Raw genomic sequence first — 27,342 nt, forward strand, 5'->3', positions numbered from 1 at the left:
AGACTAAACAGAGCTCTCATATTTTGGAAAATAGCATGTCTCAAAAAGCACCATCCCATGGGAAATGAACAGTTTTGTGCGTGACAAGGCTGGTTGTGGCTGGGAATCCTGGAAAATTTAAGCTCAACTTCTAGACAGAAAAAAATTCCAAAGAAGAGCTGGTTTTGAACAGCAAAGCTGCCATAGCTTTAATTGCTTGTCTACTACTGTAATTTTTCTTGAAGAACTGTTGGAAGAATTATCCTTCTGAGTTCAGTTCCAAGTGGGAGAAAAGATACTGGATACTGGTAAAGGAAGTCAACAGCAAGATGTCAAAGATACCATGCTGATACAATAATCACAGACACTTTATGGTACACTGAACATGTGGATCCATTCTTTTCAAGGCCAAATGTTGTCTCCTTTCAGTGGTGGGTTTCCAATTTTTTTCTTAGCGGTTCTATGCGCATGCACTTCATGCTCTTTGTGCATGTGTGCACAGGGCTCAAAGACCAACCTCTGTGTGAGCTGAGTGAGGCGAGCTGAGCTGTTGTTTTAGCTCAGCTGAGGCGTGGCATTCCGCTCTGCCACACAAATCAGCTGATCTTAAAAAAAAACAACAAGGGAATATAGGAGAGGTAACAGCAGGGGTGGGTGGGTGGGGCCAGTCAGAGATGACATTTGCCAGTTCTCTGAACTGGTCAAAATTTCTACTACTGGTACACCAAAACCAGTCCAAAATGGCTGAATACCACCTCTGGCTCTGAATAAGAAAACTCTCAGGCATCCTTGGAGACTGAGTCATTGAGGATTAGCAAAAAGAAAACTATAATTTGGAAAGGTGGTGGGAGAATGGGTAAAATATCTAGACATCTATAAAAATATAAATGTACATGTAAGAGTCAGCCATCAGTTAGAGAAGCATTACAGAACAGAAGCAGCCAATAGGTAACAGGTATTCTGCTGGTTTATCTGCTTCATTTTGATGCTGTTTTACTTGGTGTTCTTCCACAATACCATAAAAGCTTGCATGGGAAATCAGGTGTTATAGGGAGACCTTTTCCAATCTCTGAATTGATCCATTTCTGAACTGATAGACTCAAGATGCAGGAGGACCTTCACAGACTTGAACACCGGTCCCCCTTCCAACAAAATGCAATTCAGTGGCAAGAAAAGTAAGGCCCTACACTTAGGCAAGAACAATCCAACGCAGAGATATGGAATAGGTAATACCTGGCTCAACAATAGCAACTGTGAGAGAAATCTAGGTGTCCTAGTAAACCACAACTATTATTCTATGTTCTAACCACCATTAGAGTTGTGAAAGAAGTGATCCATAGGCTGTTGGTTTGATCTCTGAGTTTGGCAATTTGGTTGCAAACATTTTGTGATAATAATCACAAAAACAATCAGAGACAGTGAACAAGAGCTTTATTATTAAGCTTTTGCAAAAGGGAATTGTGCTCATGGCAGAAAACATGGTTCCCAGGAAGGCTGGGGTTTATATACAGGTTCAAATATACAGTCTCTTCCCCTTTACACAATACCCATATTATCGTAGCGTAACACCTGTTTCCTTGTCCTCGGAAACTACCCTAATTCTCATGGCTTCTTCCTGTTATGTCCATCTAAGCACAATGGATCACTAACAGGTTTCCGTTGGGTCAGAATGACCTAGAATCTCCTTCTCATATCCTTATGCCAAAAAAATATAGACTTGCCATTACTTTAGAACACAACAAGTTACAAAACAATACATGTTTATTAGATATAGCTATGTAACTATCCAACAATCATTTCATAGTTCAAATATCAAATAAATATGGATTCTCTTCTGTTCTTCATTTTCTCAGGTGTAACTTACAATATATATAATTGCCGCATATAACACATTTTGTCACCATTTGAGGAGAAAATCTCAGTGCGTTTTGAGTTGTGCTCATCTGTCAGAAAGCAGGTCATCTCATTTAAACCCTCTGACAATCAGCCGAGAGGAGAAAGAAGAGAAAAGCACAGGATCGGCCCTCCCACTCGCCCCTGTGCTTTTCTCTTCTTTCTCCCCTCAGTTGATTGGTGCTGCAGGCCTCAGCTGGTGTGAGGAAAGCTGTGCGTGTGCATTAGGTAAAGCACGCCCACCAAGCCACGCCCACTGAACCAGTGGTAAAACAATTTGAATTTCACAACTGGTCTGAATGTTGTTTGTTTGGATATTTTTGAGTCATGGTCTGATTTTGGACTGTTTGATTGGCTGCCTGTTGTTGCTGGGCTCTAGTTAAGTACCATCTGTGTCATACAGGTTAGGATTAGAGTAGGATTTGGGTACTTCTGAATCATGATCTGGTTTCAGTTTGTTTGATCATTTGGGTGGCTGGCTGTTGTTACTGAGATATGATCCGACAACTCAAACACACTGGCGAGGTCTCCTCAAATGGTGACAAAACATTTGCAACCAAATCGCCAAACTCAGAGCTCAAACCAACAGATTACTATCAATCCAAGCTACTAATATTCAAATACATTTCAGAAAAGATTCACCTCCACTCCAGAGCCAGAAAGGAGCAAACACCAGATCAGCTTGATTTACCATCAAAGAGTTGCAGATTATTAATGAAGCCATGCCAAACCGTTACTGTTTCTATCTTCTACTGGTTGGTGGAACATCTCCAATATCTGACAAGTAGATGGTTTGCCTTATATCTATGATGGGCTTTAAGATCGTGATCACCAAATGTTTAATAAATAAACTCCATCCTGTGTGCATTTGACTGGAATCCACCTAACAGCTTCCAATGATTCATTTGTACAATTTGCTGGAACTCATACTATATTTTAACCTCAATGTAATTATTTGAGTGTTAATGCATATGCAGCTATGGGAGCTACATATGAGGGGAAGCAGAAGCAGACAGCAGAAGCTGAGCCTTGTAAAAATGTATGTTTAAAAAAGCTTTAGGGGAAAAAATGGTTCAGGGAAGGATCAGACATACTCAGTACCCAGGGGAAGTCCATTGAAGAAAAGCAAAAATGACAAAATGGTTGGGGTGGAAAACAAGAGATGAGATTAGATATATTTTTAGACCTCCTTCTAAATTCATCTATTCACTCATGCAGAGAAGTGTAAAAGGGGCAATTTTAAGGTAGAATTAAGGAGCATCCATGAGGAAGAAGGGTCAAAGACTCAAATTGCAACCACAACATGTAATCAAATCCTTAACTCTATTTTACATGCCTCATTGCATGGTTGAGATCGCTACCATCTTGACTTTTTGATCTGCCTTTGGGTTGAAAAAGATGAGAGAGAGAGAGGATAAAGAGAGAGATGATAAAGAGAGAGATGAGAGATGATAGTGATATAGAAGAGAGAGAAAGATAAATAGATGATAGATAGATAGATAGATAGATAGATAGATAGATAGATAGATAGATAGATAGATAGATAGATAGGGAGGGAGGGAGGGAGGGAGGGAGGGAGGGAAGCAGACAGCAGGCATCGAGGCCTCTTCTTATAGATCCCAAATTTCAGAGTTCTTTAACCGAAAGGATCCAAAGAAGACCTTCTCTGCCTACTTATGCACAACACTGTTTAATGCATATTGTCAGGAAGATGGCCACCCAGCTCTTGTCAACACGAGAAGCCCAGCAGCTGGATTTGGGCCTCTGGAATTTTGCAGCTGGTTGCCACCTACACGGAGAGGCTATTCAAATGTGTTTTCTTTTACAGGGGTCAGATCCTGGGGTGATTGCCTTGAGCAGGTGCTTGAAATTATGCAACAAAGACTAACAAATTGAGGTTCGGTCCAGGCAATCAGAGGCACTGATGAATACGGGGGAGGGGATGGTTTTTTGACTGGTCTTTGACCTGGATAACTGAAGGATCACCTCAATTATTCATGTGCCTGTCAATTATAGTCTGTTTTACTTCTATAGCTGATGATTGCATCTAAAAGGGAAGGCGTATGATGAATCTTTTCAGTAAAACATGTCGGTGCATGCTCATTTGCCAGCTTTTGGGGGGTGTTAACATTCTCTCGGTGGTGTATGCATGCGTCTGTGTATATCCATGTACACACAGAGATAAAGAACATCTACACACCATTCAAAAGAGACAATAACAAAAAATGTAAAATAAAGACCAAAACACCTTCTTAACCAACACTCAGATCAGCACAGATTAACACCAAGATTAACATTAGACCAACAATCAATACCCTAATCAAGGAACGACTAATTCAGGCAAACAAGCTAACAAGTAAGCAACAGCCTAATCAAGGAACTACTAAGAACATTCCACTATTGACAGAATGAGCCATTTGTATATAAGCAGACAGCAAGCCCCGCTCCCTTCTAGCACTGATGATGTTACCTAGTTGGGTAATGAAACGCCTGCAAGGAAACAACCAAGCTTAGAGAGCACCAAGAACCCACACATGCACAAATTGGCAACTGGAAAGTAAAGAAATATAAAATCTCAGATAATCAACTTGAGGCATACTACCTCAACTAATTACCTGAGATTTTATATCTGTTTAGTTTCCAGCTGCCAATTTGTCACTAGGCTTAAATCTGCTCTAACTTTGAGTACTTCGGTTCATCGTTTTTAATCAGAGTAATAAAATCTAGGAATACTTGAAGACATTGGGCAAAAGAAGATAAGGTTCAGATGCAGATATATCTGATTTTTTATGCTGATTTATCATAACGCCCCTGTCTGAACTGACAATCTCTAGCCGTCCAGAAGTTGTTGACACACAAACAACTGGCCAAGAGCAATCAACACAGTCAGTGGGGCAGGAGGCTAGAGGTAAACACCCCCACCCCAGTTGTATTTCAGCAACATCTGAGTGACTTCAAGAAGTATATCCTTAGTCTATTGGATTTAACTACGAATACAATTGTTTTCATAGGGATGCAGTGGCTCAGTGGCTAAGGCGCTGAGCTTGTTGATCTGAAAGGTTGGCAGTTTGGCGGTTCGAATTCCTAGCGCCGCATATCAGAGTGAGCTCCCCTAACTTGTCCCAGCTTCTGCCAACCTAGCAGTTCGAAAGCACATAAAAAATGGAAGTAGAAAAATAGGGACCCCTTTGGTGGGAAGGAACAATGTTCCATGCACCTTCAGGGTTTAGTCCTGCCGGCTACATGACCATGGAGACGTCTTCGGACAGTGCTGGTTCTTCAGCTTTGTAACGGAGATAAGCACTGCCCCCAAGAGCCAGAAACGACTAGCGCGTATGTGTGAGGGGAGCCTTTACCTTTACTTTACAATTGTTTCAATTAATTTGTAGTATCACTTAACGGCTTGCCCTTTTTGGAGTTGAAAGGGAGTAGACACTTCAGGGATTTTAGGAACATCCCAAGAGGTCCCTGTCAGCATTTAAAAAAAAACAACAGCTTCAGCTTTTCCTAAGAACTCATGTTTCTGTTTCAACTCCTTGCCTTTTTCAATATCCCAACTGCTGTTGATCTCCTGACAGTTTTGTCAGCAAAATACAGGAGTGGCTCAAAAAATCAAAACAGTGGCTACAAGCCCCTAATAACAGAATAACAGAGTTGGAAGGGACCTTGGAGGTCTTGTAATCTAACCCTCTGCTCAAGTAAGACACCTTATACCATTTCGGAAAAATGATCATCTAATCTAGGAGGAGGAGGAGGAGGAGGAGGAGGAGGAGGAGGAGGAGGAGGAGGAGGAGGAGGAGGAGGAGGAGGAGGAGGAGGAGGAGGAGGAGGAGGAGGAGGAGGAGAAGAAGAAGAAGAAGAAGAAGAAGAAGAAGAAGAAGAAGAAGAAGAAGAAGAAGAAGAAGAAGAAGAAGAAGAAGAAGAAGAAGAAGAAGAAGAAGAAGAAGAAGAAGAAGAAGAAGAAGAAGAAGAAGAAGAAGAAGAAGAAGAAGAAGAAGAAGAATCTGGTTTTATAACACTCCAATATTATTTTGCAGTGCTTGATGTTGTCTGTTAAAATTTAATTTACTGGAACTGTGATTGGGAAAGTAATGTACCGAGGAAATGTATTGTCATAGTTTTGACAGAGAGGTGGAAAGTAAGTATTGAAGAAATCAATTAATTAGCTGGTGCAAATGAAGGTAGGAATGAATAAATCCCAACCAGTTTTTATAGGGTGTTTTTTTTTACCATTTTTATTTTTATTTTATTCTAGTCAGCCAAATAAGACCAGCACATTTGGTTCACTGGTGCCTTGAAAACTGTCGTGAATTTTTGCTGAAATTAGAGCTGAGCCAGATATCCAGGGGTGATTTGATGACCAGAATTAACTAAAATGCTAATCAATTAATAAATACGTCCTCCAACATTGACCAATATTGCTTTCTTTCCAACTAAAACATTGTTATAGGTGTTCTAGGAACGTTGGCTTCCCCTCCAAAATTTGGCTGCCATTTTTCGTGCTCCATTTTGTCAAAATATTACAATGAAAGTTATCTCAATTCACCATGAAATTCCTAAGATTATTTGGTTCCTGATAGTTTTAATTTGCATGTCATATCTTGGGGGCAAATCTTTACTTTTTTTAGAATTCTGATTTATCAGTTATCCTTGTTGATACCCATAAACAATTGTGGGTGCTCCATCACTGGTGATTTTCAAGAAGAGATTGGGCAGCCATTTGTCCAAAATGGTATAGGTCTCCTGCTTGAGTAGGGGGTTAGACTAGAAGACCTCCAAGGTCCCTTCCAACATTGTTATTCTGTGTTCTGTGATCTGTGTTCTATTTCCAGTGGTCCAAATTAGTATTAGCATATTTGGTCAAAGGTTTTAGATCTAAGCACTGAGAAATTGATCAATAGGCAATATTGGTATTTGGAGAGGTGATCTTTCGTGAAAGAGAATCTATTATCTAAGCTGGAGATTTAGGAAGCCTCTTTTCGCAGAATGCATCAGGATTTGAAGTCTTCAGTTAAACCTCAGAGGTTCCGAATCACATTTCTCTCATCCAAGTACCGTATATAAACCAAGCTGATTGTATATGAATAATGGTAATTAGGACTATAGAAAAACGTTCAAATAATTTGGTTGCAGAGCATTCCCAGGTCTCAAAGCCGTATTGGCTCTTTACAGAATGATAGAGTTGGAAGTGTCCTTGGGGGTCTTCTAGGAGACCTTCTACCATTCCGGACAAATGGCTGTCCAATCTCTTGTCCAAAACCTCCAGTGATGGAGCACCCACAACTTCTGATGGCACGCTGTTCCACTGGTTAATAGTTGTAATGGTCAGCAAATCTCTCCTTAATTCTAGGTTGGTTTTCTCCTTGATTAGCTTCCATCCATTGCTTCTTGTTCTGCCTTCTGGTGCTTCGGAAAACAGGTTGACCGCCTCCTCTCTGTGACAGCCTCTTAAATATTGGAACACATATATAGACACACACACACACACACACACACACACACACACACACATATACATGCCAGTTGTTGCCAGCTCTAAGGGGCAGTGCTCATCTCTGTTACAAAGCCGAAGAGCCAGCGCTGTTTGAAGATGTCTCCGTGGTCATGTGGCCGGCATAACTAAACGCTGAAGACACACGGAACGCTGTTCCCTTCCCACCAAAGTGGTCCCTATTTTTCCACTTGCATTTTTACATGCTTTCGAACTGCTAGGTTGGCAGAAGCTGGGACAAGGAACGGGAGCTCACCCCGTGACATGGCGCTAGGGATTCAAACTGCCAAACTTTCTGATTGACAAGCTCAGCGTCTTATATTGTGGCAATCAAAACTGGATGTAATAAACCAAGTGTGGTCTTACCAAAGCATTATAAAACAGTACTAGCATTTCATGTGATCTTGAATCTATCGCTCTGTTAATGCAGCCTAGGATTTAAACTGACTGTGAACACAAACCGAGATCAGCCCAAGAGATGCAAAATTATTGTCGTCTGATATGAACAAATCACTCGAGGTATGTATGCAAAAAATTATACACTTTTTTTCAAAGTTAACCCATCTACAATATTAAGACAGACCAGATAACAAGTCTCTTTCTATTTTTAACAGAAGGTAGTTAATTAGGCATGCTTCTAAATAGTTATGAAAGCTAACCATCACAATTAAGGAATTCACATATATGCTCTCTTTAAAATGATACTATTCCTAATTTATGAGAATAGAGGCACTCAGCAGATATTCAGGCTTGGCTAAAAAGTACGTATATTTTATACAATTGACAGGATCATATATTCTGCTTGAATATATATCCCTTTGATCACTGTTTTCATACAGCCACCATTTCCTTGATTTTGTCTTCAATCAGAATAGAGCTAAAAGGGACTTTGGAGGTCTTCTAGTCCAGCCCTTCCAGCCCCCTGCTCAAGCACGAGGCCCTATGCCATTTCAGACAAATAGTTTTCCAATCTCTTCTAAAAAAAACCTCCAGTGATGGAAACGCCCACAACTTCTGAAGGCAACTTCTGTTCCGCTGGCTAATTATCCTCACTATTAGGAAGTTTCTCCTTAATTCCAGGTTGCTTCTCTCTTTGATTAAACCAGCTTCCATTACTAAACAAAGCTGGTGAATTGCAGCTCTTCCTGAACACAGTGGAACTATCCTCATTCAATCCCAAACTTATTTTAATACCCCGGTATTCAATTAAAGAGCTCCGAAGGATCTCAGATGCAAATTATTTGAAGGGTCATTGGCATTGTTACAGAGACAGAGAGACCTCGACGTACAGCCATGATGGATCCCATTTTATGACTCTTCTTGCCACCGCTGTTAAGTGAATCCCTGCAGCTGATAAGTGAGTTACCTGGTTGTTAAGTGAATCTGGGTTCCCCATTGACTTTGCTTGTCAGTCACAAAAGGACATCACGTGACCCCTGGGACACAGAAAAGATCATAAGTAAGAACCAATCACCAAGCATCTGAATTTGGATCATGTGTCTGGGGGGGTGCTGCAAAGGTCATAACTGTGAAAAACGGTCATGAGTCACATTTTTTTCAGTGCCGTTGTATGGCAAACAGAGGGAAAATATGTTATTACGATTAAAAGTGTGAATTATATAAACTTTATAGGTTAAATTTGGCTAAAGGGAAGCAAAAAGGGAAACTTCATTTTCTGTTTTTCTTTCTGTTCTTCGTGTATACATGAAGTAGAAAATGTAATCGATGATATTTAAAGGATATGAAAAAATAGAAAATATGATAAATTAGAAGGGATTATTTTGGAATGTAAAGTATCTATAATGAGAGTATCTTATGATTAAAAGTAGGGGAATGCAAATTTATTAAAATGATATAGGTAAATTTTGGCTAAGTGGAAATAAAGAAAAAATATGAAATGGTTATATGAACATCTCTGGAATAAATATAAGATATATTGTAGATTGGGGGATATACCATGTGGATCCTAAATATATTAGTTTTACTTTATTTTTACTCTTTTTTGACTGTTTATTATATATTGGTCTTGAGAAAATTAATGAAGATAATAATGTATAATGTAAAATAAAATAGGTGATAAGATGAAAATGGAAATAATAGGGGATAAAGAATTGAAAATATATGTGAGGATGAAATGATCTTGATCTTGAATGAATGAATTGAAATATGAAATGAAAATGTATGTAAAGATTAGTGGAATGGATAATGATTTGATATGATATTAAATAAGAAGGTTCAAAATACAATTATGACTATGTATAAATATTGTAATCTGGAATCACGTTGCTCACATGAAGAGATATATAAAAAATAAAAATAAAAAACTTTCATTTAAAAAAAAAAAGAGAATTACCTGTATATCTAGAACTTATTTTCAGCCCTAGAAGTCTGCTTTGGGGTCTACCCCTTTAGAAACAAGTTTGAGAAAGACCAGGGAAACATATTTTGCGTGGTAGCCTTAATGTTGTAGAATTTGCTTATTGGAAAACTCCATTTCCCTGCCTCACTTTTGCCTTTTGTTAACTTGTTTAATAAAATCAACCACCATTAATTGATTTTTTTTTTGGTCCTGCTTCTATCATGTTCTTAATTTTGTGTTGTTGTTTTTAAAAATATGTATACTGCTAGGAACTTAACAAATACTATGAAGGATAGAAACATGTCAAATAGACATAATATATAAACATGCACCATGTTTACCTGAAAATAAGACCCTGTCTTATATATTTTTTCCCAGCAAGAAAGGCACCAGGTCTTATTTTGGGGGGAAGTCATCCATTGACTAAGCTCACTTGCGTGCATTGCCCCTGGCCTCCTTTTTGCTGTCAGAGACTTTTGGGCTTTCCTGAAGGCCTCTGCAGATGATAGTAGAGCTCTGGATCAATCCGGAGCTTTGTCATCAGATACAGAGGCCTTCAGGAAAGCCTTGCCAGCCTTGCCAGCCTTGCCAGCCTTGCCTGCCTTGCCAGCTGCAGAAGGCAGGTGTCGGGGTATTTGAGGCCTAGCTACAACTGACCAAAGGTAAGTAGTACGGCATCTCCACCACCACCCCATCCCCACCCTAACTTAATATTTATCTGTCCACTCTGGAGTGGGCAGGATCTTAATTAGGGCTTATTTGGGTGGGTAGGGCTAATATTGGGCACTCGTGTAAAAAGCTAGGACTTACTTTCAGGGTAGGTCATATTTTCGGGAAAACAGGGTATATATAAATAAACATAAAAACAGGAGGATAGGAAATTCTTTGGACAGGCTATTTATGAATCCCTTAAGCAGCTAAAAGAAATAGTACAGATAATTCACCTTCCCTTTGGAAGCTGATAAAAGTGACCTCCTGGCTTGTAATATCTTACTTTCTTTTCCTTACAATGATTTGTGAGGATTTAATGTTTGCCTGGTCAACAAATAGTATCTATAAGGGTAATTTTTATCTGATCAATGGGCTCTGGTTGATCTGATAAATCAAGCTAACAAATGCAGTACAAAACTCTAAGCAATAACATTGACATATTCCGCAATAGGTGGACCATTTGATTCATGGCCAATCTGGACCCAGTGAGCAGTTCAATGTTGAACATGTGGACATGATAAGAGCCACCACAGGAGCAGTGTGTTGCAGCTGCTAAAAAGGCCAGTGTGATTCGAGGCTGAATCAACAGGATCTATCTATCTATTGTTGAGGTCACCCTTGGAATACTGCATCCAGTTTTCTATTCTATCTGTGGGAGATTCTATGTGTGATTTAAACAACTCAATATTTTTTTTTTGCCTCCTTGGCCAGGGAAGGCGTATATGGGACTTCTTAAACAACAAACAGAATATTTTATATTCTCTTTTTGCTTTTTCCAAAATATTTTTTATTTAAAATAAGGAGTTCTTTTGGAGTTCTATCTCTGCAGCATGGGAGCCATGAAAAGTCTGAATAGCCTGAATAGGGAAGTAGGTATATCTAGTGTTAAATTTAAATTTACCAACAAAGAAATAAAGAGAGACTAGTATAGATCTATTTCAAGCTTTTTAGCTCTCATCAGCTAGCCATACCCTTTAGGGATTGGAACAGGGGTAGGTTGTTACAGGTTCACACGAGGTTCAAGTGATCCTCTAGCTAAGATAGTGCCCAGTTTGGCAAAGACATAAATCCTACTCCTGCTGGCCCCACTCACCCCTCCCCTCCCCTCCCAGGAGTCCCCATGCAGTCCATTTTGGATGCCAGGTAACTGCAGGGTGTGTGCGGAGGCTCAGGGAGGGTGAAAAATGGGCCTCCCGGAAGCTTGGGAAGGCCCGAAATGGGCCCCTTTCCAGCTTCCAGAAAGCCTCTGGATCCCAGGGAGGCCATTTTTGCCCTCCTGGAGGCTCAAAGAAAGCCTCCGGAGCCCGGGGTGCAAAAGTGCCCCCCTCACCATGGTGCAGGAGGCCGACTAGGCCACGCCCACCATGGCCATACCCAGCCAGTAACCAAGCAGAGAACCCATTGTTAAAATTTTTGAAGCCCACCCCTGGATTCGAACCTGGGCTGCTTGCATATTAGGCAAGTATGTTAACCTCCAGGCAATGGGCTCTCCTCGCTTTGTTGGCTGTACCAGGGGGAAGATTAGACCAGTCTATCAGGGCAGAAGTAATATGTTCCATCCCATATTTGAGTAGACCAGGTTGCCCAGATAGACGGGTCTCACCAGAAAAACACTTACCTAGTATCTAGATAACACAGTATCTAGCTTAACCAAGAGCTGGATTAGGGGTGACATGATAGCTGTCTTCCATTACTTGAAGGGCTATCATGTGGAAAAGGGGGTCAACCTATTCTCCATTCTCTAAGGGCAGGACAAGAAGCAATGGGTGGATGGTCTTCAGGGGCAGATCCAACCTGGAACTGAGAAGGAATTTCCTTATGGTGAGATTGATTAATCAATGAAATAGTTTGCCTCCTGAAATTGTGGGTTTTCAAAAACAACCACTTGTCTAGGATGAAGTAAGGTCTCCTGCCTTGGGCGGGGGGGGGGGAGTAGGACTAGAAGACCTCCAAGATCCCTAGGATTTTATGATTCCTACACAGATACAAACACAAATCTCATCACCCACTCCCAAAATAACCTCAAAACAAAACCCGTCAACACTTTTTATGTCCACACAGATCTTTCATACAAGAAAGGCAAGACTTTATAGAATCCTCCTTTTCACTTCTCTAATATGCTTCAGTTGGATGTGGGTTCCCTTCCCTTCAAGATGACAAATTCTACCGTAATTTTCATCTAGAGGGCTTTTTAGCAGAATAAGAAAGCATTACAGCCTGTAAGAGATTAATAACACTAAGCGAGTAAATTTTAGCAATAAAGACTGAAGTGCTGGCATTGCCAAGTCTTGTAAACAAACTGCAAAGGTCATATATGAACACAGCTTAAGTATAAACCATACTAGGCACTATACAGTACAAACAAGCAGTTTTGATAGTCCCATCTTGCCGCTATTACTGACTTTCCTTCTGTAGTCTCCCTGTGTTGACAATCAAATAGAGTTAATCTGTTTACAGTGGGGCAAAGTACAAATTTTGGAACAGAAAAGTGGGGAAATTCAGAGTTCATTAGAAGAAGATAGCTACCAAATTATAACTTCTCAGCTTATGGTGCTTCACCCAAAAGTGTTTTTTCAAAACGCAACTGGACTCTGTTTTTCCTTGAAAACGGTTTGCTTCTCATCCAAGAAGCTTCTTCAGTTCTGACTTCTTCAGAACTAAAGAAGCGCCTTAATATGAGAAGCTTCATTTTTCATCCAAAAACTGAAGCACTGGGGAAGCTTCTTGGATGAGAACCGAAACATCTTCAAGGAAAAACAGAGTCCAGTTGCCTCTTGAAAAAGCACCTATGGGACAACCAGGACCTGGATGAGTGAGAACCTCCATAGATACTTAGTGAGGTTCAGTTTATAATGGGGCTAGATCAGGTTCTAGAAGATAGTTCAAACAGAATTAGAAGGGATCTTGGAGGTCTTCTACTCCAACCCTCTGATAGATCAGGAGACCATATACCATTTCAGGCAAATGGTTATCCAGTCTCTTCTTTAAACTTCCAGTGATGGAGCACCCTCAACATCTGGAGGCAAGATGTTCCACTGGTTAATTTTTCTCACTGTTAGAAAATTCTCTTCAGTTCTAGGTTGGTTCTCCCCCTGATTAGTTTCCATCCATTTCTTCTTTTCCTTTTTTTTTTTTGTAAATTTTATTTGAGTTTTCACAAAGAGAAAAAAAATACAAATAAAACATCTTTTTTGAAAGCAGCATAATCCCGGGTTACATTTTTTTGTACAGACACAAATTCAGGTTCATGCTCATTTTTATATTCTATTCCATATCTTATTGCTGTTTTACATTTTCTGCATAGCTTCTCCCCTCTTTTAATTTTCTCAATTTTATTTTAATTATCTCATCTCAATTCAAATCATTGTAAATATATTTTTTGTCTGTCCTGTTTCAATTATCTATTATCTTTTCTCATTAAACAAAATTTCTCCTGTAGTTACTGATTGGAGTATGACGCCTTTATATCTTTTCCCTAAAGTTGTAACATTCAATATAATACATAACTTCCATTCGGATTCTGCTTGGTATATTCTTAAAATACACACTGTATTCTTAAAAAAAGAAAAAAATTATAAATGTATATAATTAAAACAACATTCCATTCCAATTCAATTCTATCATTAATATTAATATTCATTAAAGTCTTAACTTCTTTAACATTACTTTTCAATTAAATATCATACTTCTATGAGAACAGTTATAAGCTTTCCATAGTTAATTCCCCCCCTCTTCACTTATATTTTATAAAACATTAACTAATTAAAATGTTCCCATTCCTTCCTAATTCAATTTTCTCATTTATTTTATTTCACTTATTTCCACTTAAATTACACTAACATTTCACTAAATTACACTATTTTATCCCTCATTTTAATCATACGTTGTTTCCAATTTTCTAAAGTTATTTCTATTACTAATATAACAATACAATCTTATGTACCTTTACAGATTCCCTTTTTCAGTTAGATTTTTACCCATTATCTCTAAATAGGTCCTGTTTCTCTATATCTTGCTCCAGTCCTTTGTAACTTCTTTTCCTTTCCTTCTTCCCTCTCTTCTTCTCTCTCCCCTTTTTACCCCCTTCTCTTTCTACCGCTATTTCTCTCTTCTGTATTCCCCTTTTCTGTTGCTTTCCAGTATTACACTTATTTTTTGAATTATTTTTCTTTTCTTTGGTTGTTTTTTTAAGTCTTAAATTCTCCATTCTCTTTCTCTCCTTTCCTTTTTCTTCCCCACATAGAATTACTTGTTCATTAAAGATGGCTTCTTCTTTGTCCCAATCTTCTTGTTTTGCAGTCTTTTCTTGTTGTTTCTCATAGTTCCAAATCTCAATTTCTAAGAATTGAAAGACGAAGCCAAAAGAACCCTTCCCTTCTTGTGCATCTTCTTTGTACTTTTTAAGTTCCATTTTCAATTCATCCAGAAGTGATGCCATTGTATAATTTTTTAAACAACCACCCAATTGATTTTAGTCATTCAAATATAATAACCAAAAATCCAAAGATCACCAAATAATCCAAATACATGCAAGCTGTTTCTCTTTTGCTCTTTTTTTTTCACTTTCTCTTCCTGGGGATACTATTTAGTTGCAAAGTTTCAGTTAAAATGTATCTTTTAGAAGTCTTGTTGAAGTTTTACTTGAGATTCTTTTTAATTCCAGGCAGTCTCCTCCCTCTTCCAGATCCTGCCCTTATTCTTTTTCTCTCCCTTCCTGCTTATGAAGAAGAAAGTTTTTAATGTCCAGAAATCTTTATTATCCCTTTGGCATTTTTTTTTTCAGCTTAATTGCCTATTGATGTCAAAGCGGATTTTTCCAATTTCTTATTTAAGTCTCTTAGTTGTCAGTTTAAGGAAGGAGAGAGAAGAAAAAAAAGCCAAACCTTTCCCTTTTCACTTTCCTTCACTGCTTCTGACTCTTCTTTGGGAGCGATGTTATTTTTTGTAAGTTTAAATTCCAGGGTACCTTGGTTGTTGCTTTTACAATTTAACCCGGTCAGCCAAAACTTTCACTTCTTATCTTCCTCCTGCACATTCTTTTCCGGTCGAGTTCTTCTTTGTGGTGGCCATTTCTGACCACCGCTGCAACCGCCTTCAGGAAAGGGAGTAATGGCCAGCTGAGGAGGAGAGATGTGGCTCTCCTCGACCCTGCTGGTGGTCTCCCCACTCTTCACCACCTCTACGGGGTGGCTTAGCCCCCAAACCAGCCAGCTCGGGGCGCTACAGCGGCAAGCCCAGACAGAAACAGCGCACGATTGCAGATTTCTGTCTGTCGCCAAAGCCCTTCAAACCGGAAGACCCATTTCTTCTTTTCCTGACCTCTGGTGCTTTGGAGAATGGGCTGCTCCCTTGTTCTCTGTGACTTTGATGAGTTTGCTTGGGGTGGTGACTCTTTATGTTGCAACAAAGAATAAAATTATGCATCCAGCCACTTCAAGTTCTGTTCTTCTTATGAGTGTTGAATGGCAAGCCACCTGCTATTATTTTTAAAGAAATGAATCTCCTAATTCTGTCAAGACAAGCATATTTGCCAATTAAATAGGGGCTTTGCTTTATTCCTTGGTCCACTTGGCCCTCAACTTTGCATATCTTCTCATGGAAAAGGGTACTAGTCTTTCCTGAAAGATTACTTAGCCATTCTTTTGATTTCTGAGGGCTTGGAAGAATGGCTCCCATTCTTTTAACCAAACCTTCCAACCTCAAGTATTGAAACTTTCTTTTCTAAGAGGAGAAAATAGACTCTCCAGAAGATGACTCAGGTCCTTTTGGAGAACAGAGTCACTCAGCAGCAAAGTCAGGATTGTTGAGATTAAATTGAATTGGCCCCAGGAATTTACTAGCAGCCATAACATTGAGGTTGTGTGGCTAAACTGGTTCACACCTGCTGTTGTGGTTAGCTGGCAGCAGGTGCAGATGGCTGAGGAGACCGAGGACTCAGATGAGGGGCCAGGACCATCAGGGAGTAGATTGCTGCCTTCAGAGATTATGGGGACTGGCAGCAGTGATGAGCAGGTTCCCGAGGAGCCTGTGCCAGGTGCGCACAGGGCTGCTTGCAGGAAAGAGCAGTTACAACAGCACGGGCGACTCAGGAGTAAGGCTGCAAGGTAATGGCCCCTCCTTCAAGAAGATAAAAGCCAGCTGTGAAACAAATGTTCTTTGCAGAAGGCAAAGACGTTTTTAAACTCCAGCCTCATGGACATTCCAGTATCCTGAGTTTGTATTTGAAGATTCTTATATTGCAAATTATTTATTGTCTGTTATCTTTTGGCAGTCTCGCACAATTTGGCTTATCACAGCTAATTATTTGCAGAAGCATTAGAAGGTTTCTGTTCCCTTTGGATTGTGTTTGATTGGTTGGAAAAGAACACCCACTAAGCAGACACATCATTTTCCACGTGGCCTTGAAAGGTCACCTCAAGCACATTGGTGTTACAGTAGTCTTAAGCATATAGAGAGCCATTGCTTAGCTTCTAACTCCTTCCATCAAGAGCTTCCACGGAGGTCTAAATTTGAAGGTGGGAGCTCAGCGGTGGTGCTGACTGACAGGCCATTAAACAGAATTTGTTTTGCTTCTGATATAAACAGCCTCAGTTCTGCTTGCACAACAAGACACTCTTGATTTGCATCTGATAAATATATCATTCGGTGTCTTTTCAGGACACACATACACACACACACAGACCAGCTCACCAAATGTCAGCTGCCCAGGCATTTCCCTTCTTCTAAGAATATCCTACTGTAATTTTCAGAAAAATAAGCCCACATGGAAAAGGAAAATTTGACCATCATCTTTTCCACTTCATCTTTGTGCCTTTTAGATTCATTTTCTTCCTTCGGAGCCCCTCCAAAAAAATAAAAATAAAAAGAGCAGAATTCCAATAATGATGGGGCATATTTCCAGAATAAATACAACCCTGGATACAAATGCAATATTGATATTGAGTAATGTTATTTATAGCCCTGTTTTGGAAGAAGCTGATATCAATCATGTGTGGGGTAAGATGATGTGAGTTACTTAATGCTTCCATTTGTCACACTTTCCTGGTGAAATAAGTGACAGCTGGTTGATGCAGAATTCTGGCTATCTCATAAACAAAACGAGAAAGCTGCCACCTCTTGCATGTTGATCCCTGTTGCTCAAGGGGAAAAGGCAACACAATTAGTAAATTGTGTATCCCTGACTTTCAGAGAGAGGGGGAGGGAGGGAGGGAGATGGAGAGAGATGGGGAGAGAGAGGGACAGAGAGACAGAGAGAAGAGAGAGACAGAGAGAGAGAGAAAAACAGAGAGAGGCCAGAGGGGGTGGGAGGGAAAGAGAGAGTGAAAATACCAGATTTTCTGAAAGAGAGACAATATTTTACTCTCAACACAAGGCAAACAATTTTAAGGATAGTTTTCCTCATTACTTTCCAATACTTAGGCATAATTTCTTTCTTTAGGACTGAATAAGGACTGATGAGGCAATTATGAATTAATGTGACAATCCATGGAAGAAGAGCTAAATATTGCAGAGAGAGGAGAGAGGGAGAGAGAGGGGGAGAGAGGGGGAGAGAGGGAGAGAGGGAGAGAGGGGAAGGAGAAGGAGAGAGAGGGAGAGAGAGAGGGAGAGACAGACAGACAGAGAGAGAGAGAAAGACAAAGAGAGAGAGAGACAGAGGCAGAGTCACAGAGAGAGAGATGGATGGATCTTGTAAAATGCCACTGTTTTCAGCACAGAGATACAAAATGTGTCATTTCTTCTGTGGGGCACTCTGCCAATCAAAGCAATTTCAAGGATCTCAGATGACTTACCCAGAATCTCAGCCTCCTAGCTTCCCCATTGTTCTTTCTCATTCGGTGAAATAAACTGGTTGGTTCTAACTGTTCCAATAACATGCAATTAAACCATATTTTGATATTTTGCTGGTTTGCTGACTAATAAGAGAAAGCAGAGTCAATTACAATGGACTGAATGTCTACTTCTGGAGGAAATATGGTTTATCCACAATAAAAGGCGAGGATTTCACTTTTGTTCAAGGCCAAGGTTGATCCTAACTCAACCATAATCTCCTAAAAACCATGGATTATGGACTCCCTGATCAAAGATTGCAAGCTTATAATGCTCACCCAGGGGTCATCCACACAAATGCTTTTGATAACACAAAGAAACCCAACATTCTGGGTCCTGAAGACACATCTTCACAATCAAGCTTGTATCTCACAAGAACCTCAATGCTAATCCTGTGATGCGTCCCTAATCCTGACTCGTACCTGCCCAATGTACCTATTTGGCTGACAAAAGTCAGCTGTGAAATATTAGGACAATAGTATGAATTAATTCTGTGCAAACATGTTTTCAGGCCTGTAGAGATATGTATATAATTTTGAAGTTTATTGTTCAGACATTCTTTGGCAAGAGCCCATAGGAGTGTCTCATCCATCGAGTTTATTCTCCAGCATACTTATAATTAAAGTTAAATGTACATTTTGTTTCCTTTGCAAAATTAAGAAAGAGAATATAAACTGGCAATTTGACTGCCACAAAATGCTTTATTCAATATAACCTTTGGCTTTTAATCAGTTTTAATTATTTATCATCTATCACTATGGGGAAAAAATAAAAAGATTGCAACTGAGGACAATGATCTCTCTCTTACTGCCATTGACCGGCATGTATCATGGTTTAGTCAATCATAGATTCTTGAATAAAACACTATTGTTTGGGCTGATCACTCATATTTCACAGTGATGTTTTGATTTGGATTGAGCATGATGTGCAATAACATAGCTGCTGAATGTCTGTATTAAAGGTGCTTTTTGAAAAAGGCAACTGGACTTTCTTTATTTTGCCTTGAAGAGGTTTTGCTTCTCATCCAAGAAGCTTCATCAGTTTGGACTTGTCAATTGCTGAATGTCAGGGTTCTTCATTGTCTAAAAGTTTCTTTTGATAACAATTATAATATATTATATAGTAATAAGTGCTTAGATGCAATCCCAAAACAACTGTAGCACCACTTGAATGCCATTGGCATTGACAAAATTACCATCAACCAATTTCAAAAGGCAGCTTTAATTGGAACAGCTTATATCCTGCAAAGATATCTCTAATAACATCTATCATAGATTCTTGAGAAGGGCTCAATGAGTTGATAAAAATGCCAAACCCAATCTAAACATCTGGCTGATTGTGTGATCAACCCACTATTATATGTACAATTGTCTTGCCTTGACATAGAATTTGTCTTGAGGGTGGGTCCGGCAGAGAGAGCCAGAAGCCACCCATCCTTTCCACCCCTCGCCCAGTCCATCCCCATCCCCACGCATCTCCAAACGCTGCAGCGCCACAGGCATCGGGCAGAGGCGCTGACTCGGTGGGGCTCAGCTTGGAGGAGGACACAGCGCAGGCCGTTGCCTTGCCTCCCTGTTCACGGATGGGTGGGTGCTATCACTGCCTCGGGCGGCCTCTCCTGGTGGCCCCATCGGGTTCAGGCTGGAGGGACTTAGGAAGGAAGCCAAGCTCAGGTCGGCCCGGCTCTTTTGCTTGGCAGGCGGGCGCGCACCTGCGGCTTGCTTTCCTGGCTCTGCCCAGCCCGCACGGCTCTGGCGCAGCCCTGGCGAGATGAGCAGAGGGCCTGGCAGGGAGGTGCTCACTGCCTTGGCGAGAGCTCCGCTGCCGGGAAGGAGGGCCCGCCTGTCAGCTGTGCTGGGCGCCCCAGGCAAAGCTCTTTGCGCTCTGCCCAGTACCAGGCAGGGATGGCGGCTGGGCGCTTCTCCCAGGGTGGGCCGATCCTGTGTTGCCCCGGGAGATTTGCCTCCCCACGTGGGGTTGGGCTGCCCTCTTGGGCAGGGGAGGCTTTGTTGTACCGGTAGTGGGGCGTTGTTTTTAAAAGAATTGGCTTTGCCTTTAAGGTGAAGGGAAGGCAGCGACAGGAGCGCCTGAAGCCGAGTGTCTCCACTGGGCTCCGGTTGCAGGGAGGGGCCCTGGCTGGCTGCGCGTGGCTGCGCCAAACGCCGCAGCATTGCTCTAAATGCTGCTGCAGCAAGGGAGAAGGGAAAGCAATGGTGGCGGAAGGTCTCCTGATACGAAGTGCCCCACCAACACCAAAGTCAACGCAGGCAGCACCATATCCGGGTATGCAAGAAAAGTACTTCCTAACGGCAAGGCCCACCACCACCATTCCCCCCCATTTTGCATGTTTAATATAGGCCTTAATTTGGGGGGGAGGGGCTTAATTTGATTTTCTGCCGATAAAACATGCTGGGACTTCCTATTGGGGGAGGCCGTATTGTTGAAGAAACACGGTAGTAGTAGTAGTAATTAAGATTTGAGGAGCAATCTATAATGAAAAGCATGAGAATGAGATTAGAATTCACCTTCACAATCAAATTTGACTGCAACACAAAAAAATCAAAAATGTCACACTGGTTTGCTTTGCCAACATGTTTCTTTTCTCTTCCCCCTCCCTCCACACCACCACCTCCGGTTAAGCAATATGTACCTTTCTCTTTCATGGTTTTACGGTTGTTCCAGCAGTGGGAATGAGATAATTTTGGTGGCAAGCAGTTGAATGCGCAGCAGAGAACCCAAAGGATTAAGCCTCACAAATTCCATCCGCTAAAATCTCAGCTGTCTTTTTAATGTAAGCCAATGCATGGAGTAACTGCACTTGAAAGACATCTGACTATTTACTCTTGGCCCCGTTTCCAAGGAAATATTTGCAGTCAATGTTTTGGTTACATGGCACACAACACACTTGTGCAGGCACATGCCACTTGCCCATCAGAACAGTTACTTGACTCGTTTTCCTGAGATCAAACTCTTAACTTGTTTGGTTCTACAAGTTTTGCCCAAGTGTCAAAATAAACCAAGATTCCCTTGGGCCCCCTTCATTGTTTCTTTCATTAGTATTGTTTATTATTTCTCATTTGACCTGAGATTTTCCTCCAGATTTGGAAGAATGTGGCTTCTCTGTTTGGTGGCACACTGACTTCAACTGAGAAACTTTCAGTCTTCTAGGAGAGACAGTAGTAGATGGGGAGGAAGAGACAAGTACTGGATAGGATATTGAACTCTGCATAACTGTCTATGGAGATACTCAGCCATCCAGGTCATGGTTGTCCCAAAGGTGCTTTTCCAAGAGGTCTTTCTTGGTTGTTTTTCTTGAAAACATTTTGCTTCTCATCCAAGGAGGAGGAGGAGGAGGAGGAGGAGGAAGAGCAGGAGGAGGAGGAGGAGGAGGAGGAGGAGGAGGAGGAGGAGGAGGAGGAGGAGGAGGAGGAGGAGGAGGAGGAGGAGGAGGAGGAGGAGAAGAGAAGAAGAGAAGAAGAAGAAGAAGAAGAAGAAGAAGAAGAAGAAGAAGAAGAAGAAGAAGAAGAAGAAGAAGAAGAAGAAGAAGAAGAAGAAGAAGAAGAAGAAGAAGAAGAAGAAGAAGAGAAGAAGAAGAAGAAGAAGGTGGTGATCATCTATATTTGTACCAAAGAAAGTCAGAAGTCATTATTTTTCTTCTCTTTTTATTTATTTTATTTAATTATTTATTTTATTTATTTATTTTGTCAAGCATGCATTTGATAATATATATAAGTATAAACAAGATTATTAATACATGAAATAGATACGAATAAAAGGGTACATTAAGACAGGGACAGTAGGGAGGGCGGAGCTGGCGTCGCGACGATATGGCATGCGATCTTGGAGGTCTGAGATCACTGCCGATATCTTTGCTCCTGGACGGTCCTATCGGATCTAAACCATCCCGAAGAGATGGTGAAAGTGAAGAGCACATCCTGTTGATCCCAGGGATACTGCAAAGTCCCTGGTAGATCGAGGAGAAGCTCTTCTTGCCAGCGGCAAAGAGGCAGCCATTAAAGCTGCTGAAGTTGGGACAGCTCCGAAACGGAAGAGAGCAGAAAGAGAGAGTGTGCCGGTTTGGTGAGAACTTTTTTTTTAACTCTAAGATCTGAAAGGACACCCTAAGGAAAAGAAAGAATCTGTAAAAGTTTTGACAGAAGTGATTAAGCGGCGATTTTAAACTGGAATGTCAAAGTAATGTTTTGTTTTGTTTTTCTCATTGCTGGATTTTCTATATATGATCTTGTATTTTGAAATTGGACTGGTTTTTTCGTTTATATCTATTTTTTTCTTCTCCTCTTTGATTTTGTAATATTTTAGGCTAGAGGCTCCCTTTAGTTATTTCTTTTTTTTAAAAAAAAAATATCTTTTTCTTTTTTTATTAATTCTTATTATATTCTGCTTGGAAAAGGAGGGGGGAAGTGAGAGCAAAGAAACTTTGTAACACTGCCAACTATAGGCTTGAAAATATTATATTTCCCTGTGACCAGACAAAGCTGAGAAAGAAATAACTGAGACTCTTTTTCGAGGACATTGCTATTTGATAAGATAGAGGGAAGAGCATGAGAGAGTATTATTTCAGGTGCTCTTCTGGGTTTCTATCAACAGCTGGAGTCTGGTGTTGAAATGTAGGGGGGGAAAGGTGATAAGTTTTTGGAGAAGAGAGTTATAATAAGAGCCTTGGATAATTAAACAAAGTGCAGTGTGCCCTTTTTACTTTTCCTAAGTTGTGCTATCCCTCCTCACCAGCTTTATTGTATTTTTTTTTAATCTTTTTTTTTTTTTTTTGTAATAACTATTTGGGTTTTTGGCTTTGTTGGAGCTTGTCTTTGTTTTTCTTTCTTTCTTTTTTTTGGAAGTCCAATCTCTACATTTGCCTTTTATTTTAAAGGGAAAGCCTTAAAAGCCTTTTTTTCCCCTTTCCTGTTATTTTTGTTTTTTCATCTACCTTTCTGGTTTATTCTTATGCACTTTTTTCTATTTGAGACCCTTCAATTTGAATTCAAATTTGATTTGAAAAAGTCCAGAAATATTTCATAGTCCAGAAAAATTTGATTTGAAAAAGTCCAGAAATATTTCACAAGAAGAGTTCTCCACTCCTCTACTCATTACAGAATACCTTATGCCACCAGACTTGAAACTCTTGACCGAGAAAACCTAGAACTACGCCGTCTCCAGTCCAATCTAAATATAGTATATAAAATCATACATTGCAATGTTCTACCTGCAAATGAATACTTCAGCTTCAATCATAACAATACAAAAGCACACAATAGATACAAACTCAAGGTTAACTGCACCAAACTTGACTGCAGAAAATACGACTTCAGCAACAGAGTGGTCAATGTTTGGAATACTCTACCTGACTCTGTGGTTTCTTCCCCAAACCCCAAAAACTTTAACCTTAGACTGTCTACTATTGACCTCACCCCCTTCCTAAGAGGCCTGTAGGGGGCATGCATAAGCGCACCAATCGTGCCTACCATCCCTGTCCTATTGGTTTTTATTTTTCTTATAAGCATCTATCTCATGTTTTCAAAACTATATTTATTCTTATACCTGTATCTTGTAAGCGATTGACAAATAAAATAAATACTTAAATACGCTGATCCACTGAAATATTCAAACCAAGGTTCGTAATCCATTTTGACCTTACATTTTGTAGCTTGCTTTTCTTCTGTTTCAAATCTCAGCAAAAAGTTTATAGATGTCAGCAATCAAATGTTCATAATTTGTACATGATTCATTTTCAATTTCTCTTTTACCATACTGTATTCCTGGTACTGTTTTATCTATGTCAAATCTTAATTGTGCATATGAAAGCCATTGAAAACTAAATTACTTTACAGTCAATTGTTCTCTTGATTTCATCTAAAGCTCTCCTTTTTCCTGTATGAGCAAATCTTTATACATTAACTGTTTCATGTTGCCTTACATATTCTTTTCTCTAAAATGCTTCTTGGACCAAGGCCATCAGAAACATTTTCAGGCAAGCCTGGGTTTGTACCATATTTGTAATTTGGCATTCCTAATATCAGGATTTTTAAAAAAATCTACGTAACTTTATCAATAACCATGGCATCCAAACCTTAGACCATGTCCTTTTCATTCTAAAAAAAAAAAAAAAAATCTTGTTTCTTAACAACATCCATTTGTTTACCCAAACCAAACAGCAGGCAACAGAATACAATTTAAAAGCAGGTAACCCCAAGTCTCCTCTTTCCTTTGTATCTTGGAAAATCTCTCATTTAACCCTCTTTCCCTGTCACACACTTCTGGATAGATAGATAGATAGATAGATAAATAGATAGATAGATAGATAGATAGATAGATAGATAGATAGATAGATAGATAGACAGACAGACAGCCAGACAGACAGACAGACAGACAGACAGACAGACAGACAGACATGATATAAATAGGATGATAGATGATAGATAGATAGATAGGTAGGTAGGTAGGTAGGTGGGTAGTGGGGTAGGTAGTAGATAGATAGATAGATAGATAGATAGATAGATAGATAGATAGAGACAGATGGAGACAGACAGACAGATAGACAGACAGACAGACATGATATAAATAGGATGATAGATGATAGATAGATAGATAGATAGATGATAGATAGATAGATAGATAGATAGATAGATAGATAGATAGATAGATAGATAGATAGATAGATAGATAGAGATAGATGATAGATAGATAGATAGATAGATAGATAGATAGATAGATAGATATAGATAGACAGAGATGGTAGGTAGGTAGATAGATAGATAGATAGATATAGATAGATAGATAGATAGATAGATAGATAGATAGATAGGATAGATAGATAGATAGATTTTCTCTATTTAAATGGTACATCAATGTTCAAAACAAGCAATGTCTAAAACAAGAATATTATTCTAGGCAATGCATTCATTTTTACTTCAGAAATTCTTCTTGAGGGTCTTGAGGAGGCTAACCCAGTCATACAAAACACCCTAAGATTTGTTGATGCAGTCAATAAATACTCCCACCCAATGGGTGGAAAGCTAAATTAACTCCCATTTCCACCCCCATCTTCAGTATATCATATTAATGGCTTCTGAGAGATAGAGACAAAATCCTAGAAGTGTCCTCTAAATTATAGAATTATACCATCATAGGGACCCCATTACTTCTTGCCCTGTTTGGTGCCCTAGGCCTAGAGAATAAGTCAATTCCCTCTTCTTTGTGGTAGCCCCTCAAATACTACAAGGTAGTTGCTCCCCACACACAATCCTTCCCTTCAATAGTGTGATGACCCCTAGTCTGTCAAAAAAACCCAAAACATATATTACAGTACGGTAAGGCCTTCAACTTAACTTCACTGTTTTATTAGGCACAGTTTAAAGTCACAAAAGTAAATAATGAGGCAAACAGAAAACCAAAACAAACTGCATTGATGAGAGTTCTGAAGCAAGCCAAGATAACTAATCATAAACTCCAGGAAAATAATTGAGGAGAGTCCATGGGAAGAAAGCCAGCACAGATAAACCTCTTTCAAGGTGAACACTAAAACTGACTCCTGCAAATGCTAACTGCGCAGTTGCAAACTTATATACATAGCTCCCACCTGCAAGCCACAAGGAGGATCATGGTAATCTCCTCTTGAGCAGACCTCACTTTTCCCTGATCCTCTCCTCCCTGCCTGACCTAGGATGGATAGGGGTGGGCCTGGATCCTCCTCTGACTGCTCAGCTGGCCTCTGCCCTTCCCCAGAACCCTCCACCACCTCTGGAGCCACACTCCCACTCCCTGTTAGCTGTTCCTCCTCTTCCTCAGAGTCAGTCTCCACCAGGGGCATGATAAATTGACTGAATATACCTAGGTCCCTCAACAGCTCATCACACAATTTAGCCTACAGGCTCTATCATTTTTCTTGCACTTCTTTTTTTATTTTATTTGGTTTGTCAATTGCTTACAAGATAATAGGTATAAGTAAAAACATAGTTATGAATACATGGATACATATAAGAAAAATAAAAGAAACAATAGGACAGGGATGGTAGACATGTTGGTGTGCTTATCCACGCCCCCTACAGACCTCTTAGGAAAGGGGTGAGGTCAATAGTAGAAAGTCTAAGGTTAAAGTTTTTGGGGTTTGGGGAAGAAACTACAAAGTCAGGTAGAGTATTCCAGACATTGACCACTCTATTGCTGAAGTTGTATTTCCTGCAATCAAGTTTGGTGCAATTAACCTTGAGTTTGTATCTATTGTTTGCTCTTGTGTTGTTATGGTTGAAGCTGAAATATTCATCGACAGGTAAGACATCGAAATCTATGATTTTATATACTATACTTAGATCAGACTGAAGGCATCATAGTTCTACGTTTTCTAGGTCTAGAATTTCGAGTCTGATGGCATAAGGTATTCTGCAACGAGTAGAGGAGTGGAGAACTCTTCTTGTGAAATATTTCTGGACTTTCTCAACTGTGTTAATATCAGATACGTAATGTGGGTTCCAGACTGATGAGCTGCATTCAAGTATTGGTCCAGCAAATGTTTTGTATACTCTAGTTAGTCGTGTAATATTACCAGAGAAAAAGCTATGTAAGATTAGGTTAACAACTCTTAACGCCTTTTTGGCTATGCAGTTACAGTGAGCTCTAGCACTTAGGTCATTTGAGATGAGTACTCCAAGATCCTTGACAGAATTTGGATCATCAACAAGGTCTTGACTATTCAGCCTGTATTTTATTTTCTAATTTTTTTTGCCAGTATGTAGGACAGAGCATTTATTTGTTGAGATTTGAAGTTGCCATTTGTTTGACCATTCTGATATATAGTCGAGGTCTTTTTGAAGGGTAGCAGTATTGTCTATGGTGTTGAATAGCTTTACATCGCCAGCAAAGAGAATGCAGTTGCTCTTAATATGATCACATTCTCTGCACCTGGGTCTCAACACCTTTTATGACCACAACTGGATACAATATTCCAAATGTGGTCTTGCCAGCATGGTGTAAACAGTACTGTTGTTTCTTGACCCCTTCCCTCTGTTGATGCATCCTAGGACTGTATATTGGCTTTTGGGGGGCAGCTTTTTTTTTGTCATAATTC

The sequence above is a fragment of the Notechis scutatus genome, chromosome 4, assembly GCF_049901735.1.
Source record: "Notechis scutatus isolate UNSWTSFEM ecotype Mainland chromosome 4, rNotScu1.2, whole genome shotgun sequence".
NCBI classification, from domain to species: domain Eukaryota; kingdom Metazoa; phylum Chordata; class Lepidosauria; order Squamata; family Elapidae; genus Notechis; species Notechis scutatus.